The following is a 19,387-nucleotide window of genomic DNA, read 5'->3' as shown; positions in this document are numbered from 1 at the left end:
GCCTCTCAGCAGAGAGTATGGTTCAAGAACCTGTACGTTCTGCTACAATAAAAGTAAATTCCACTTAGTTGCATATGGTAGTAAAAATCCTTCTAGGTGAAATCTGGGACCCACTGAAGTCAGACCTCTGCCCTCCTTCTCACTCGATGGGCAGCCTCTACTCTGAGCTTGAGCTGCAGCACAGAGCTGTCCCAGATGCCTACAGCTCTGCAGCCTGCCCTTTCCTTACAGCAAAACTGGGAACTCAAAGGCTGATTGCTAGCAGGGCTAGCTAAGCTAAGCTCTACAGCTAGCTGGGTAGCAGATTCCCAGGGTGATGTCCTGGGGCAGACTGTGCAGTATGTGTACAGCTACCTCCATGGACTGTGGAGACAGCCCTGAGTTCCCTTAGCAGTACTTGCTCTCCCACTATGGCCTAACTGGTAGGGGTCATTCAGCCCACTAAGGCTCAAGTCACTCTTACCTTAAGGTTTTCAACCTACAAACACTGCACAGCAGGAAAAAAAATAGCATGTAGTTGAAAACAGGGTAAAATAATAGTAAGAAAGGGTAAATCTTAGAGAGTTCAGTGTATCAGAGTTGGAGAAGTTGAGCCTTTGGAAGATGAAAACAAGCTTGGTTAGGAGAGAAGGACCATGCTGACTGCCAATGACAGGATGGGCTGCTCTCAGGTGAGATGGGCTACCTTCACTGTGGTCCCACACTGCTCTTCTTCTCAGCTTCTCCTGTTAAAAGGACCTAAGCTATATTTGTGCTCAGATCTTATAACCACCTCCATACTTCTTTCCTGTCCTCAATCCTATTCCTCTTGCACTCATTGCATACTGAACTTTTTAGGGACATACTCAACTCTTTGGAAATCCAGGACCCAACCCAGACTAATCTTAGTTGGTTTCAGAGTCCTCTTTTTGGCTACTCTGCTGTGCCTAACCCTCCTTCTCACTCTACTCTGGGACTCCTTCCAGAACTACCTGCTCTTAGGAGGCCCATGTTTTTAAATAGCATTAGCTATTTTCAGCTAATCAGGGCCTGCTCTACTTAAAAGCATATTACACCTGCTGGTATTTAAAGTAACTTTAAAAAAGGAAACAAAGCACTAATACATGACTCCACTCATCTGTTCTCACCTCCACATGGACTCATGGACCATTTAGCATCTCTTTCTGAAATAACAAGTAAGCAGTTATCTTGTTAGGACAGAAGACTAAAAGGAACTGGATCATACTAGGAGGATCTCTTTTAAAGGAAAACATTTTTAACACTGTAGCGAAACTGGTCAGTCAGCAAAATTTATGAGCAGCAGTTTATATTTCTGTAACTATTTTCCTAGGTCTGGATTGCATCCCTTCATATTTTTGTTCTGTTTGGTTTAGCTGATCCCAGTTACATAACTGTTCTCTTTAGTCAGTAAACTTAAAGGTCAGTATAACATAATGTCAAAATCAGGATTATATCATGTGAAGGGGCAACATAACAAGCTAATGTGCTTTGAGCTGGTGAGCCCATGTGATGTAGCTGACTAGTTCCTCCCCACTTCCTATATGTAATTGTCCTGTGACTTGCATCTCACTGATACAAGCCAGAAGAGAAGCATCTGTGCCACCACTCAGAGTTAATGCTTTGAGATGGAATTAGTTCCCAAGAAAGGAATTTTTTACAGATTACTGGAAACTGGGGAGACGGTGTATGTAAAAAAATACAAGGGAAAAAACAAGGAACAATGGTTGCTAGGAAATTCAACAGTCAACAGGCATGGTCATGCTCTTTCAACCTTCAAAAATGTGTCTGAATGAAGTACTGGATCACTTCCAAACTAAAGTAATCATAACAAGGTAGTACAAGTATACACCTCCTATACATTGTAGAGACCACTTCCACCGTAAATGTTCCAGGATATCCAAATACAAAAAATATTTTGTTCCAAAAAATAAAAAATCAAATTGTATATTTTTAAAGAAGTAGAACACTGAAAAGTCAGTGAAGGAGCTTCCAAGTAGCACAAGAAACTCTCAAATCCTCTAGGCAAATGATACAATTTCAAAATGAAAATTTGCAAACAATAATGCTGTGTATGAATTTAAATATCTTTACCTGAAAGGAAAAGGATCAGAATATGGGTAATTTCCCAGTTGTTCAAGAGGATCAATCCCATATCACTTGCAATTTCACACAGGAAAATATAGAGTCTTATAAAAATGAGATACCCACAGTTTTGAGTAGCATGTTGCTACTTAACTTTGCTGTTCATTTCTAGTTATCTGCAAATTTAGTCTCAGTTCACCTTAACTTTGGCACATGCCTTTCAGACTTTTTAGAGTTCACTGGAATTTGTCTATGTGTTTAGAAATTTTGTAGTATTAAGAAATAAAACAGATTAGCAAGGCTACATTTCTTTCTATGAGTTTTATTGTTCTAGATGTTTTAGTAACAACTCATTCATTTGCCATTGAAATTTTAGAGATGGCCATGAGCAAACATGAGCATAGGAAGGTGAGACTTAAAAGACAGACAGAGAACAGTTCTTAAACAGACAGAACTCTAAAGATAAACTCAATCACTGTCATTGCTACTCACTTTTTTCAGTAAAAATACCAGAACCATTTTTCCACATGTGAAGCAGCATTCATCTTCCACCATAAACACAATGCTGTCACATTATGGTCTCCAAATCATTGCTGTTAATCTAGTTCAACATCACACTTGCTACCTTTCATGAACAGGAAAGTTTGTCTGTCACTTTGTCCATAGAAGATCACACTCTAAACCCACTCAATTTTACATGTATTAAAGACAAATTCATAGCAAATGAACTCTTATTTTAACCTCTTACACAAGGGGACAGAATTATGGCTCTTTCACAATGGGGACAGAGTTTTGGGTGACTATGATTTTTAAGTGCTTGACTTAAAGCTGAGACAAATCATCTGATGGTAGGTCTGTTTTGTTATTTGTTTTGGTGTGCAATCTAGTATTTGCTTAGGGTAATGATTTGAAAATCTATAATGCACTGTCTGCTTGTGAACTTTTTAATGAATCAGCCCCAGATCATAGCTCTTGTTTTTGTTCTCTCTTATCAGGCAAGAGATGGAGTCCATGGAGGGAGATGATGACAATAAGCTCTCTAGAACATACCAAGTTGGATGATTCAGCACAGTGTCTCCACACACTGTAATTAAAAGGCAGGCAGACACACATTTTCAATAATGTGAAGGAAAGTGTTTTCTAATTGCTGGGTTTTTTCCAATTGAAATACACTTGTTTAACCTATAGTGCAATCCATCCCTTCCTACCATTATGTGTCATCAGTGAATCTGAAGGTTTATTCAAACTCTGTGTTATACTCCCCCGACCATTTCATACAGGGAAGCTTTAAAGCATGTGTTAGCATTCTGCAGAATTGTCTCAGACAGTCTATACAGGCATTTTCAATATCTTTACTAAAAATTCAGAAAGGATGGACAAATCCATTTGAAATCAGGTCTGAGAGCGTCTAATGATTATAGATGAGAACCATGGTATCATCAAGTCCTATGTGGAGTATATGCATCTATTTACACCTCTCCATGTAGGCGGAGTGGTTTGTTCTCACATACCCTTGCAATGATACATTTACATACAGAGCCTACTCACAGTCCATATCAACTCTGAAGAATTTGGCACCATGTCGCATTATATTTAATGTTAGCACTTATGTTAAGGAAGGATATACCAGGAATACAGAACAGTAGTGTAAAAGCATCTCTTTCTTTCAGTTTCTCTCCCTTTCCTAGCCTGCTGTCACCATATTATTCAGTACAACACAACACTAATTTATATTAAATTTTAACTTTTCTTTCTATAGAGCATAATTAAGCCTTTTTTCTTCCTTGCTTTTATTTTGCTGATTCCCAATGATGCAGTTGCTGTTTAGTCCTGGGAAGATGTCATTACTGTGCAAAGTTTTTTTTCATTCACTAGTATTTTTACACCTGAATACAGTTAGGTTTGGACTTGATCTAATGTTCCAGAGCCACACATTTCATGACCTTCGCTGAAGCAATTATGTTGGCTAAATTAACTGAAGAACCCTTGTACTGCTGCTGATTCAGGGGATCTTGAATTTTCAGCCACTTTTCAGCGAAGACAGTTTCTAGAAACAGTTTCAGGAAAGAGTTTGTAGATTGAGATTAGGACCTGAAATTAAATCAGAAAAGGGCAATCATCACAAAGAGAAGTATATAATTTTAGTGATTTTTTTTCCTCCCAAGTATAAAATAAACATTCCTTTAAACAAAGGGTTTCTTTCAGCTGTAACATGTAGAATAACCATACATAGTCAAAAAAGGAAAAGGGTGAAGAGTTACCAAAGGAAGATGAGAGTTCAATACTGGCATTTTGACGTGCATTGATAGTACTTAGGTTTCAACAATAGCTTATTTTGTTGAATAACAAAATTCAGCCTAAGAGGCTCCTATTTTTTTAATACCTTGTCTTAAAGATCATTTTACTGAGGAAACCATCATGGAGCTTAAAGTCTTAGTGAACATTATGCCCATTATTAAATATTTTTCCTATGATCAGTGTTGATTGAATAAAGCCTTAGGTTGTGGAGAAGCCTGCACAGAAGAAAATTTTGCTGCAGCTTATTTTGTTCCTAACTAATGAGGGAGTAAGAGAGCTCATCTATATGACAAGTCTACTTAGTGATGTTCGGGCCCAGACTTTTATTAAAAAAGCCCCAGGCTGTGGAGCTGTAACAGGTAGATTAGGCAAACCTACCTCTGCTTGGTTTCTGGTGCCTACTTAGTTTACAGTCAGTAATAAATATTAAAGATCATCTTGGCAGGTCACACAAATAGCCTCAGGCCATATCTACAGTGGGGATTTGTTCTTTCTGCAGTCGTTGCACCATCCCACGGAGCTGCTGCACCAACACTGTCCTCAGGCTCGACAGACAGGGCTGGAGTGTGAACAGTGGTGCTCACACTGGCTGCAGGCAGAAAGAGCAAATCACTGATTGTATATAATGGGTCTGTCTGGGTCTATGTGCCTACAGACAGAGAGGCAAATGAGAACCCCCCCATACAAACAGGGACAGAGACCCAAACTGGATCTCTTTTCCTGTTGACATAAAGACAAGACCTCTTGATTCACAATTTTCCTGGCAATTCCTCTAAACACCTTTGAAACACTGGGAGTACCTAATTCTGAAAGCAGGCTTGGTCCTGCTCCTAATGAAATCATTAGAAATGTTGCCACTAACATTGATAGGTGCAGGACTGGGCCTGTAGCTCACATAAATCATGTTTCCTGAAATATTAGCTAGACCATGAGTTGCAGAATGCCACACGGCATCCCTGCCAATCCCCGTCCCTCCAGGAGCTGTTTATATGGAAAAGAAATCACCCTGGCACTCCTGATCTGTTTTAGCTTACCAGTGGTTCAGGGACTTCACAGACTTTAATTGAATGAAGTCTATAAATATCATTTCTTGCACTTGGAATTGAAAAGGTGACTTGGAAAGGAGTTTGCTTTTGTTTTGAAATTATACTTACCTTCTTCCTGGTTTCTTTAAGAACATCAAAGTGAAAAGCTAAAGTTTTTATTGTGTTTTTAGATCATGATATTTGACAGCTCTTGGCCTTCTTTTATGTACAGGGAAGAATCTCCTGATTGTCACAGAATGAGCATTAGCTCCCACAATTTAACAGATAAAGGCTCAACATAACCACTGACTTCCTTCCTCCAAAGTACTGCTTAAGTAAAAATAGATGTGAACAAGGGCACCAAAAGGTGAGGAAGCAAGAAATCTGCCTGCTACCCTTTCCATTCCTAAATGCATTTGAAAGCACGCCTCCCTTAAACAGTCTTTTCTTCTACCCCACGTGAGCAAGTTAGGTGGAGTAAACATGTCTGTGCAATGATAATACAAAGAGAGCCATGTATCATTTCATCCCGAGGGAAGGAGCATCTGGTGCATCACAGATTTGTCAGGAATTAGGTTGGGAGTCACAGTACTATGTTTTTTAATCTTGTTTGACTTAAAACTGTGTTTTGTAATCAGTGTAATAGAAAGACACTGCTGAGACACAGGGATTAGCTGTAGAGAAGAAAAACAATAGTACACACAGCTCTCTGATATATTTCTATTTGAATTAGAAAGTGGCACTTTAACAGCTCAGAGAGCTCCATATAAAATCTCAGCTTAGCAATCACACTGTCCAGTACTTGAACTTCTTGCAAAGCATTGTCAGACAGATGCAAAGTCTGAGCAATTTAGAAGTGCAGTAAATGATTCAGTATGTAATAAATCACAAGAAACATGGATCATATTGAGTGGCTACAGCTATCAGTAATGTCAAGCATGTTGAGTAGAAAGGAGCATTTAGTAATGAAAATGAAATGTTTAATAGAAGACATTTAATGAAAGAATGCCTGTTCTTTAATTAGAGAGAGTGGAAGGGAATCAGGACAAATACTACATATGACTTTAGACTTTCCTTTTGTGTGATTTTTTTGAATCCTGGCTTACAAACAATCATGGAGACCTTCTGTCTGTGGAACATAAACTGGGATTTATCACCCTAGAGGAACTGCCACTGTAGAAATGCCTGTTTCAACATTGTTAAAAGCTGAACATATTTGGCAGCAGAGTAAAGCATTAGGAATTCTTTAAAACCCATCTTTTGATCCAAACTTGTATTGTAAATAACACAGCAGCAGCTGCAAAGGATTCTCAATTTCCACCATTAATTTGGTAGGCAGAGACTTTTTCTTTCTGTAAGTACATTTAAAAATTGCTGAGCTGATTCCACAAAGTTATACACATCCATAAGACTGAATAAAACCAAAATATATGCTTTTTATTATTTTAGTGGATCTGCTTCTACAGATACTACACTAGCAAATCCTTCTTAAATAATAGAAGTTTTGCAAGAATTTGAATTACAGAATCAGAGCTGAGTGTACACTGAATGGTTCCTTTCTGCTGACAGTCAAGTTGCATGCCATCAGCATTCCATGGGGAAAAAAAAAAAAAAAAAAAAAAAAGTTTAATTTGGAGTTTTACAAGGTAAGTTTTAAGGAGAGAACATGGCCCAAAACTCTCCACTTCATGCCACACAAGCTCTGAGAAATCAGATGGTCTGTCTGAGAAAAGGGCTAATGAGGCTAATTTTGGAAAGCTGCTTTAGGCTGCATCAGAGAGAAAGATCCAGAAGTTTAACTTAAGCAGAAAACCTAAGACTGTATTCCCTGAGGTATAAGCCAGTGCCCAGTTCAGCTGTGGCCAGTTCTGTTTCTATTCATGCGCAGCCACATCTCTTTCTTCCAGTGCTAAGCAACTCAATACTTGGTTCACGACTCAGCCTACAAAGATATACAACCTAGACAAACTCTTTGCTATCTCCTAAAGGATTGTGTTTTCCTTCTAGCAAAGGCAGAGCCTTCACTTTTCCACAGTAGTTTAGTGTGCAACTAAACAAGCAGAGTTCCTTTGCTCACAAGGAATTAAAACCCACACCACTGCTTACTAGGAAAGGACACTCACCACCCAACTGTAGACTGCAGTGGTGTGGATGCATAGCAGACACCTCTCTCCTCATTGGTTTGATGCTCCATCTGGCCTGTATCCATTAAAGATAATTGAGTAAAATTATTTGCCAGTGTGAAGACATGAACTTAGTTCTTATTCCAAAAATATGAAATAAACTGTTCTTGGAGCAAGGAGTACAACTCAGGATGTCTCCATTTTCTCAGGAACCCAGGCTATTGACCATGTACTTGGAGAAGCTGACTCCACGGAACACGAGAAGATAATTTTTTTTTCGCCTAAGCTGCCTTCTGCTTTTCTTTTTCATGGTCAGGCAATGATCAAGTTACTTCATGGTCCACTGAAACCTCTAGGAACAGGAATTGATGATTTCAGACATTAAAGTTGCCCCCTCCCCTTTTCACAAGCCAACAGTTTTGCTTACAGCTCAAATCTTTTTAACTATCAGGAACATCAAATTACCTCATAAAGCACGAGGGTTTGGGTGGAACACCTGGAGGAACTCTCCTGGCAAGCCTGAGTTCTTCCCATGCCCAGTAATAAGGACAGCCAGGTATAATAATACGCTGAAACTGTACAGGAAATGTAATTGCTGCTAAGAAAGGTTTACCCTACTCCTTGGCAGCAATCAGAAGTGAAATAGACCCTTTTTGTTTCCACAGAATGTCACAGACTGCCTACACAGAGAGAATGCTGGGTATCAGCAGAGAATTGATGGGAACTGTGAATCTAGAAAGATATATAAGGAGGAGTTTGATTTTTTTCTTTTCTGAGACTTCAGGAACAAAGTAATCAGCAAATATTTGATATATTTAGTATAAGACAACAAATAACAAGACATCTTCTTTTTCCTTTGATCTGTCACAAAAACCTTGCCCTTCTTAAAATTTGCCAACACAGCACCTTATTCTAATTCTGGTTTCTATGATTTTACCCTGAACTCTCACTTCTCAATAAAGCCAACTTTCATCTGTTACATAACTATTTTGTAGCACATGTACCGTGCTACCTGCATCCAGAGTAACATTAAGGTAGTTGGTGTGAATGGCTTGTTCATTAGTACAAAAGGATTTTATATATATATATATTTATATATATATCTCTAAGATTTTTGATGTGCAGCCTGAGCATTTGAAAACTTACATGGATCAAACTGGTGTCTGAAATCTAGATCTCAATGAACAACCTTTTTGTCAGGAGCAAAGACTAGACATGGGGAATCACTTGTTCTGGTTGCTATCAGTGGACAGAGCTGAGGCATATGTTAGACTGGTGAATCCAGTCAGAGAAACTAGCATTATTTTTTGAACAACATTGTTGTTGACAGACTGCCATTCAAGAGCACTATATGCAGCTGGACAGAAAAGTAAATGCAAGGAATATCCTATAACCTACTTAAATGTGGGATACCACAACGCTTATCCCTTGACCTTTCTGATTCTCAGCTGGAGATCAGAGAGGTTACCCTTCCCATTTCCCTTTCTTTCAAAGTAAATTCAATGAGGCTATGACAGTTTTCACCTGATAGGGATTTGGCTCACTGAATAAGAGACTAATGGCTTCAGAAAACACTTCAGCCTTGGCAGCGATAGTAAATACTGTTTCATGTTAGTTATGTATACCTCACACACTTAGGTCTAACTTACTGTAAATAGAATGAAGAGTGCCTTGTTGCTGAATAATTTATTACACATTAAATATGGCCCAAGGCAATAGAATTTTCAAGTTCTACAAAGGCCTTATATATTTCCTGCTGTTATAATTATGTAAAGGAAATACTGACAGTCTGAATTATGAAATATAGATTATCCATACAGCAACAGTTCAAAGATATATTGTGTGTGAGGGTAGTGAGAAAAGACAGGGGATTTCAAACATTATGTGTATTCTTATGGTAGGTACAGTATCTGTTTACCTCCTTGCTGCATAGCAAAGTTACAGAACATGAAGAGACCTTCAGTTACCCCAACAAATGGGCATGACTGACACTACTGACTCATATCTCCTTTACAGCCACACTTTTTTCTCTTTCCTTTGTTTCCTAGTCTCACTTTATCCTTCTTTTCATGTTTAACGAGACATAAAAATACCTTTACTTCACTGAGCATCTTTTATCCAAGCAGCTCACAGAACACCACATTAAGGCTCACAACACCACTGTGAGGAAGGCAAGAGGTACCGACAGATTTTTTTCACCTACCATGAGCTGTATATATCTCTGAGGTGGAGGGCAGTAACTCTTCTGAGAAGCAATGTATCTCAAGATCACTCTTAAACAGCAAATTCCATTGATCTAGTCCTGCAAGGTACTGCACGACAGATCCTCAGTCAAGAAAAGTATTCAATACTTGTGCTTAAATTAGATGTGTAGATTTCTTGGAGCTACTCATTCTTAAAATGTCAGGTGATTAAAAGTTTCACTTCTACACCTCAAAGAACCAAACATTTTAGGAAATCAGGATCAGTGGATTCTGAAGTCTCAGTGAGACCTGAAGAAATTACCAGTTGACATGCATAGGTTTTCAGCTATGGACAAATTTTAAGAAGGATACTTTGCAATTCTGTTATGACTTCCATCACAGTTCAATATGCATTATAAAATTTATGAAGCACATTATCTCTGTTTTACAAATGAGGAACCTATGCACAAACAGATTATATGATTTCTAAAGTTTTACAGCAAACTATCATGGTACAAACAGGAACACCCTGCTGGCTTCCTGGCCCCTACTTTTCACATCAGGTTGTACTCCCTCTCATGTACTTTTTAGAGAGATTTATATACTCCCTTTTGAATCTAGGCAAAGATATCCATTGATTTTAATGCTGGAAACTCTGATCTGGTTGTTTTGTTTTGTTTTGTTTTTTTAAAAAAAAGCCATCAGGCAGGGGACAAAGATATTTTGAAAATTATAAACATGTAGATTCAAACACATTTTTCTCTTGATTCAGGAGTGATTTTTTTTGTGTGTTTATGTTTCTTTGCTTTTTAAAACAGATATTCAATGGAAGGCTTTCAGAAAACCCACATTTTTGGTAGGAAGTTTGCTAACTTTTCCAGATCCTCCCAAAACATTCCTGGCCAAATGGAATTATGAAACTTTCCTATGATACTTTTGACTGATGTGTCATGATATCTATGGAGATAATGCATCATAAGATTTCTGTATTTCAGAGCATGGAAAAAGAAATGGTTTGACAATCAATGACATGCCAATATTTTAACACAAAAACTACTTTTGCTGAGTGACATTCACTATCTGATTGCCAGATCAAATGCACTTTGTTCTATATATGGCATATATACAGCCTTAGTCATGCAGTCATGGAACTTCACTCTCGCTATAACACTGTATGAAAGGAAAACAGGCTGAGAAAGTGATTCCAGCTGATATAATGAGGATTGGTTGGATTAAGTTTAACTGAATCAAAAGTGCACTGCAGCCACTGGGAGGGGAGAGTGAGAGAAGGAATTCTTGGCACCTGTGAGAAATAGCAAAACAAGTGTGATTTGACTAAATGGCAGATTTAGGGAAGGGGGCTTGATTTGCCCATACAGCCCCTCTGCTCTTCCTTGTACTTAAGCATTATGATTGAGTATTTAATTATATTGATCATGTACTATTTTTTTAAATTCTGCAGAATCACTGCCTCATTTAGTGGGTGGTACTCAGTAAACAAGGCAGCTGTTCAATATTCCTTTTTATCCACTTTATTCACTGTGTGTGGTCTCATGCCTTATTTAGTTCACACAATCCCAAATCGGCCCTGGGTCTGGAATTATTCACCAAATAGTATGTGATTATGCAATTAAAGACTGTATCAAAACACACAAAAGGGTAGAATTAGGACTGCATACAACTGAATTTAAGTTAGTTTAATTCCCTACATTTTGAGTGCTTGATTTTTCCACCTTAATAATCTTCTTTCAGTAGTTTTCGTTTTATTTTTGCTAACCTTCTGAGGAAAAGTCTGTGGTGGACCTTTGTAAGCCTCAGTTACTAGAACTGCAAAGTTGTGGCCTAAGTTGTGAATGGTTTGCTGTGTGGAGCTAAAAAGCCTTAATTCTCAGTGTATCCCCAGAAAAGCCTCAGGACTTCCTCTGCTGGGTCATTGCCTGATGCAGCAGTATCATTCTTTCCTATGCCATTCTCCTAACGGAGCCTCCTGAGAAACAACCTCACCTTTGCTGGAGGAGTGAAAAAGGCTCATTGTAGATCCTACCTAATATAACACTGTGCCTTACACAAGGAAACCCACAAGGGTCTGGAGAGAGATGACGCATCCTGTTCAACAACCCCTGGCCAGATGGGCATACCTCAGGTACGATGGCATCCCTGATCACAAACTATGGACTGTGCTTGTGGGTTTCTGGGGACATCTCTTCTTCCTCACTCAGCAAACAAAGGGTATAAGCTGGCCCTTTATAATATTAGAGATAAAAGACCTATCCTGTCACCTACTTCATTTCCCCCATGGTTTTCACCCATTTTTGCCTTATTCCCATGTATAAGGGAACTCACTGTTAGCAAGGCTGTTTTTTCATGCTGCTTTTTTTTCCCCTTTATTTAATCCAAGTCTAATTATACCCAAGTATGTCTAATTATATCCCCTAATAGCAGGCTAAATAATTTCCAACCCTTCTTGGCTTTTACCCTGTTTAAATATTTAAAACCAGGGCCAGAATCTCCTCTCATTTCTACTGGGCTATGTCAGAGATTAAAATTTAATTTAGACCAATGGAGCTGCAGACTCATGGTAGCGTCAACGTGGTGTGAGAAGCACTGTCTCATACTCCAGGTTAATCCTAGGATACAATCACTTTGGTAATTTGGGCCTAAATTGATTCAATTTGGCAATTTTCCATAACCAAAATTTCTGAGGCTTTGTGGGAGAGAGGAGGTGGAAGGGAGCAGGAGGATTAACTCATCAAAGAATAAACTGATTCTTTTGAATTCAAGTGCTGAGGCTTTGGTAAATGAATGCACAGAGAGCTCCAAGCACACACCTAGAAGCACTGGGTTGTGGGCACTACAAAGGGATAACTGTTAAATAATTATTGTCACATATGTTATGTGAATTGTTAAACCACAATTGCTTTCACAATAAGGTATAGCTGGAAATGTCACCTTTGTTCTCGCTTTACATGACCTAGTGCAAGACACAGATGGACATTCATCTAACTTGTTTAAAGTAGCCTGTGTGCTGGCTGCTGCTCACATTTTTTCTTCCTCTTTATGTTGGCTGTCTTCCTAAACATATTGCAAAATCCAGTGTCCTCCACTTACCACCACTGTCTTCTCTTCCTCCTGTTCTACATCAAGCTATGAATAAAGAAAGGCAGCTGGATTTTCTGCCACTTTACCTATTTAACAACTATGTGACTTCACTCCAAACCCACCCATCTGAGACCGGACCTCACCAGTAGCCTGGACCTGTTCCCACAGAAGGAAACCTAAGTAATACCATTGACCAGTATCCAATATCAAATATCCCATACCAAAATTTAGAAAATAAACTAATATTAAAGGAGCCTTTCAGTTGAATAGAAGCTGAAGCCCTTGTTTTGAAGTACACACAGCAGAACACCTGAAGTTCTTGTTTCCTAACATTGCGGGGGACAGCTATCCCATAAATATAATAGGAAATCATGCCTTCAGAGTAGGATGTTGAGGAAAAAAATCTATAAAAATAATTTTAGTCAATATTCAAAGATTTCTAGATCTATCATAGGAGGTCCTTTGGAGGTTTCATAAAGATTGGTCTTCAAACATGAATATAACAGACATATTGAACAATATAATATGAAAATATATGAAAAATACAGTATTTCCACTTTGTCTTTCACTCAGACTGAAATGCCTGAGAATATACAGATAAATTAGTACATGTATAAGTTTAAGTTAATTTTCAAATACAGCTTTAAAGAACTGTGGACTCTGTATCTTTCCTTTTTTTAGTACTTTTGTAAGAGGAATTTGTAAGAGGGATATTAAACCCAAGCCTGCAGGTTGGGTCTAGTCTGACAAAGCAATTCACCAGGTACATCCCATTCCCTGATGGTTCCTTTCCAATCACCCCCTTAGAGGCAGGCCCATAGTAAACACAAAGGCATCACCTCTGGCTAAACAAGTCCCTGAAATGCAAATGCAGGAATCAGTGCAAAATACCACAATAGTTTCTTCTGCTCTTCTGCAATTGGCTTAGATTGAGCTCTGGTGTGACCCAGTATTACCATTCTTATTATCTTAATTTGATTGTCTGACAAATTCATTTCTAGTCTCCAGAGGAAGGGTTGTGGATTACACTGACCAGAAGGGTGGACACCCAACTACTCTGAACCACTAACAGTCAAAACTCACTGAGATTTTCTCTCTCACCTACATTTCAAATGAGGGATAAGGAAGAAGGAGAAACTGAATTTCTTTATTATTAATACTACTAATGTTTTAATGTCTTCTTTATATATATATTTATGTTCCTAAATGACTGCAGACTTGGAGTTGACTGTTCTTTCACAGAGAATTCCACAAATAACTTATTTTTTTCAAAACAGATGTTCAAATCTCACTGTCTTCCAGGGGAATGAGGTTGCAGAGCTGATGCTTGCAAACATTATTCTTTGAAAAGGCTTTTTCTTCATCCCCCTATCCCCAATTTCTGAAAACAACTCACATCTGGAAAATATGGTAGATCAATGTATTGGGTTTGTGTGGCAAGGTTTTGGTAGCAGGGGGGCTGCAGGGGTGGCTTCTGTGGGAAGCTGCCAGAAGCTTCCCCCGTGTCCAACAGAGTCAATGTCAGTTGGCATTGCAGCTGGCCAAGTCTGAGCCCATCAGCAATGGTGGTAGCGCCTCTGTGATAACATATTTAAGCAACGGAAAAAAAACCTGTGGGGGAGCAACTGCAGTCAGAGAAAGGAGTGAGAATATATGAGAGAAACAACTCTGCAGACACCAAGGTCAGTGAAGAAGGAGGGGGAGGAGGTGTTCCAGGAACTGGAGCAGAGATTCCCCTGCAGCCCGTGGTGCAGCCCATGGTGAGGCAGCTGTGCCCTGCACTCATGGAGGGTAACGGTGGAGCAGATCTCCACCTGCAGCCCAGGGAGGACCCCACGCTGGAGCAGGCTCATGCCCGAAGGAGACTGTGAGCCCATAGGAAACCTGTGCTGGAGCAGGCTCCTGGCAGAACCTGTGGCCCCATGGAAAGAGGAGCTCATGGTGGAGCAGGTTTGCTGGCAGGACTTGTGACCCCGTGGGGGACCCATGGTGGAGCAGTCTGTTCCTGAAGGACTGCACCCCATGGGAGGGACCCACACTGGGGCAGTTTGTGAAGAGCTGCAGCCTGTGGGAAGGACCCATGTTGGAGAAGTTCGTGGAGGACTGTCTCCTGTGGGAGGGATGGACCCCACGCTGGAGCAGGGGAAGAGTGTGAGGAGGAAGGAGCAGTGGAGACAACGTGTGATGAAGTGACCGCAACCCCCATTCCCCGTCCCCCTGTGCCACTCAGGGAGAGGAAGTAGAGAAAATCAGGAGTGAAGCTGAGCCCAGGAAGAAGGGAGGGCTGGGGGGAAGATGTTTTAAGATTTGATTTTATTTCTCATTACCCTAACCTGACTTTTGATTGGCAATAAATTAAACTAATTTCCCCAAGTCGAGTCTGTTTTGGCCCATGACAGTAATTGGTGAATTATTTCTCCCTGTCCTTATCTCAACTCATGAGCCCTTCATTCTATTTTTTCTCCCTGTCCAGATGAGGAGGGGAGTTATAGAGTGGCTTTGGTGGGCACCTGGTGTCCAGCCAGAGTCAACTCACCACACTCAAATATGTGAATGTATAGAAATACACAATTATGACATCTTAATATCATGGAATATGACACACAAGGGAAAAAAAATTAACGTGTTTTTTACAATCAGCTGCATTTACTTTGAGACTACAAAGCCTACTACATGCCTATCCTAAGTGTATTGCTTTTTCTTTAGATCACACAATGCAAAGCCCAGGGTATGTGGTCAGACTGCCAGTCCTAACTTGGTTAGATGTCTTTTATATTAACCTCATATCTGATTTTCAAATGTTGTAAGAACTGGTTTTGGAATACTTCTTATTTGTTTGCATTTGTGTTTCTCCATGTAAACTGAACTTTTATCTAGCATCATGGAGATCTTGTCTAGGACTTTCTATAGAATCCCATGATTCTCTTTCACTACTTAACATACACCTAATATACACTTTTCAAGTACAAAATCTGAAGTGATCCATTGCTTGAATGGTTGCTCATGGTTCTACAGTAATTCCAAATTCTGCAAAGACTAAAACAGATGCTTTAGCCTTTGAGTGAAAGCTCTGGAGGTCTGCAGATCAGGTTAGTGACAGCTGATGAACTCTTGATATACCAGTAGGTTTATATATGTATCATGATAAATCTTCCAACAACAGAATACAGTGTTCTAAAACTTTGGACCATGCATTAAGTTTGCACAATTTTATTTTCCAAAAAACTTCTTGTATTCATTCTGCTCATAATTTTTACGGTTGGCATGGTAACTGCCTAAAAATGTGCTAGAGGCATTACAGCTCTAAGCTTTTCTTGTAGCCTATGATGCTTAATCAAAAAGTTTGCAATACATCCCAGTACTGTAAGTGGTAAAGCTAAAAATATTGCTCTCTTCAGAGCATAAACAACTGCAAAATGCTTTCAAAAAGAGTTTGTGCTTACAACGAAACGGAAAAACACCAACACTTACCCCTTTATCCATTTCTTCACTTTAACAGCATGCAGCAATCCTGGAAGTCTTGAATGTCTGGTACTGAGTAAATTTTTCCTTTACAGCACTATATACTTTTAAGATTGAGGTAAGTCTGTAGGTTGAAAGAGTTTACTCTCTTTAATATGTGACAAAGCTATTTAAAGCCATGATACTGCAAATGCATACACATGGGAGGATTTGAACAAAAATGAATAGTAGCACTGAACTCATGAAAATGACTTACAATAGCTGGAACCTCTGTGTTCAGCTGGCTACAGAATTTGGGTCCAGCCCTTTGAAATCATACAGGTGGCAAAATATTTTCTTAGCAAATTACTGGTATTGTAAATATTCAATATTTCTTAGAAGACACAGATGCAGACATAAAGAGGGAAGGTGAGGACTGTGAAACCATCACAACACTTGATGGAGAAACATGTAATGCCAACGAAGGACTAAACTGCACATAGCTATCTTCCAGATAAATGCACACCTGTCTAAAGGGTGACACTGAAACTAGGCCTATCATAAGAATTGTATGAACATGGAGCATTCCTTGCAAGAGTGAGATTCCTTGTATTAATAAGATGCACAAAGTGGTTCTAGCCTTTGCTCCAACACACAGGGCAAATATAGAATCATAGAATCATAGAATGGTTTGGGTTGGAAAGGACCTTAACAATCATCTAGTTCCAACCTCCCTGCCATGGGCAGGGACATCTTCCGCTAGAACATATTGCTCAAAGCCCCATCCAACCTGGCCTTGAACACTTCCAGGGATGGGGCATCCACAGCTTCTCTGGGCAACCAGTTCCAGTGCCTCACCACTCTCACAGTAAAGAATTTCTTCCTTACATCTAATTTAAATCTCACCTCTTTCAGTTTAAAGCCATTATCCCTTGTCCTATCGCTGCACTCCCTGATAGAGAGTCCCTCCACACCTTTCCTTTAGGCCCCTGAAAGGCGGCTATAAGGTTTACCCAGAGCCTCCTCTTCTCCAGGAGAGATGCTCCAGCCTCCTGATCATTTTCATGGCCCTCCTCTGGACCTGCTTGATCAGGTTCATGTCCTTCTTATGTTGGGAGCCCCAGAGCTGGACACAGTACTCCACGTGGGGTCTCACAAGAGCAGAGGAGGAGAATCATCTCCCGCAACCTGCTGGCCACACTTCTCTTGGTGCAGCCAAGGATCTGATTGACTTTCTGGGCTGCAAGCGCCCATCGCTCATATTCGGTTTTTCATCCACTAATAACTCCAAGTCCTTCTCCCCAGGGCTGCTCTCAATCCACCCATCACCCATCCTGTATTTGTGCTTGGGATTGCATTGACCCACATGCAGGACCTTGCACTTGGCCTTGTTGAACTTCATGAGGTTTGCACAGCCCCACCTCTCAAGCCTGTCAAGGTCCCTCTGGATGGCGCATCCCTTCCCTCCAGCGTGTCGACCACACCACACAGCTTGTGTTTGTTGGCAAACTTGCTGAGGGTGCACTGAACCGCACTGTCCACGTTGCCAACAAAGATGTTAAACAGTGCTGGTCTGAACACTGACCCCTGAGGAACGCCACCCATCACTGCTCTCCACTTGGACACTGAACTGTTTACCGCAACTCTTTGAGTGTGACCATCCAGCTAATTTCTTATCCACCAACTTGTCCATCCCTCAAATCCATGTCTCTCCAATTTAGAGACAAGGACGTCATGCGAGACAGTGTCAAATGCTTTGCGCAACTCCAGGTAGATGATGTCAGTTCCTCCTCCTTGTAGGAGGGGCAAATGACAGCTTTCACGTGGCTTGTTTATGTCTGTAATGTGGGTGAGAATTTTACATCTGGGGAATACAGTCCTTTTTGTTACTATTATATATGGGTCTGTAAAACCAGAGATCACACCACAGTTTCTTTCTAGAAGATTACGATAGTCCATATTTTTATGCACCTTCAACTGGCACTCATGCACTCAGCATGAGGCCAGAGAAACCCTGCTGCTTAAGCAAACGTGTACCTTTAGAAAGCGTGTGCCTGGTTTATAGGGCTACGGCACAGCCATGCATTTCCTAGCACACAGCAAAAGTGATACAGCTATTTGGAAGGTGTGTTATCTCTCCTAAGATGCCGGTCTTTCTATTCTCCTTTTTCTGAAGGTTTTCAAACAGGGATATTATGTCTACTCCTGTATAAGAGGTATGACTAGCAGTGGATTGGTGGCAGCAGTGGTAATGGTGGTGACAGCAACAGATGCTGACTCTGAAATTGTTGATTAGATTTTCTGGAAAATCCTATGCTGTAAAGTCTTACTGTCTTAATATCTGGCAGTTTCAATGTCGATGGGAGTCAGAGGTGTACAGAGCTTCTGAGGATCAGGTTTCTCAGTGAGGTGTCATGTGTGACTTGGGTAATCTGTATTTGAAAACCTTGCTTTGAAAGGTTTGGCTTCATTGCTCACTGTTGTACTCTAATGACAATAAGAAAGGCTTCTTGACTGTCATGTACAGCTCTAATGAGGGTATGTGTAAGCCTGTAATTTTTTTTTTCTGGCCTTAAGCGACAAACAATTTAATTGCAACAGAGGAAGGTTGTTTCTATGGTTCCAACTTTTTGGATGCAGTTACAATTTCTTTCTCTGTACATCACCAACTTCTTGCAATACCTTTGAAGAGACAGGGGCAGAAAAAGGGCCAGATCCACAAGAGTAAACAAGTTCCATCTTCCACAAGCTTAAGTAAAGGCGCATACATCAGAGTGATGGTCTTATAGAATATAAACACAGAAGCACTCAAAACCTCCAGTGTGTTTAATATGTTTACTTTTGTTAAGGAAACACCGAGTGCTTGTTTGCAAAAGAAACTTTCATTCAAACATGTAAGAGGTAATGACTGTACTGGTGTGAGTACAGTCTGTTTATACAGGATTGTAGGAATATGCTCTTAAATAGCATTTTTCTCAATGTTTAAAACATTTAAGTTTCTTTTAGGAACAACTTTAAGGTATTACTAAGTATTACATTTTCACAAGTAGGCATTCTGCTCTTCATTGAAGCTATAAAGCTGCTGAAAAAAATTTTTTTTCATTATTTCAAATTTTTTTTTTACTTTTTAATCTAG

At 39.8% G+C, this 19,387-nt stretch overlaps 1 long non-coding RNA gene across 1 annotated transcript in view; it reads right to left on the bottom strand.

Annotated features, from left to right (window-relative positions):
* Positions 1–2,383: 2,383 nt before the first annotated feature.
* LOC141941723 (uncharacterized) overlaps positions 2,384–19,387 on the bottom strand; it is a 34,584-nt gene continuing 17,580 nt past the window's right edge. Inside the window, exon 4 of the long non-coding RNA XR_012628397.1 lies at positions 2,384–4,173. This is a non-coding gene — a long non-coding RNA (uncharacterized LOC141941723). The remainder of the gene's footprint in view (positions 4,174–19,387) is intronic.

This window comes from Strix uralensis, chromosome 3 (assembly GCF_047716275.1).
Source record: "Strix uralensis isolate ZFMK-TIS-50842 chromosome 3, bStrUra1, whole genome shotgun sequence".
NCBI classification, from domain to species: domain Eukaryota; kingdom Metazoa; phylum Chordata; class Aves; order Strigiformes; family Strigidae; genus Strix; species Strix uralensis.
This window is presented reverse-complemented; position numbering and strand designations above follow the sequence as displayed.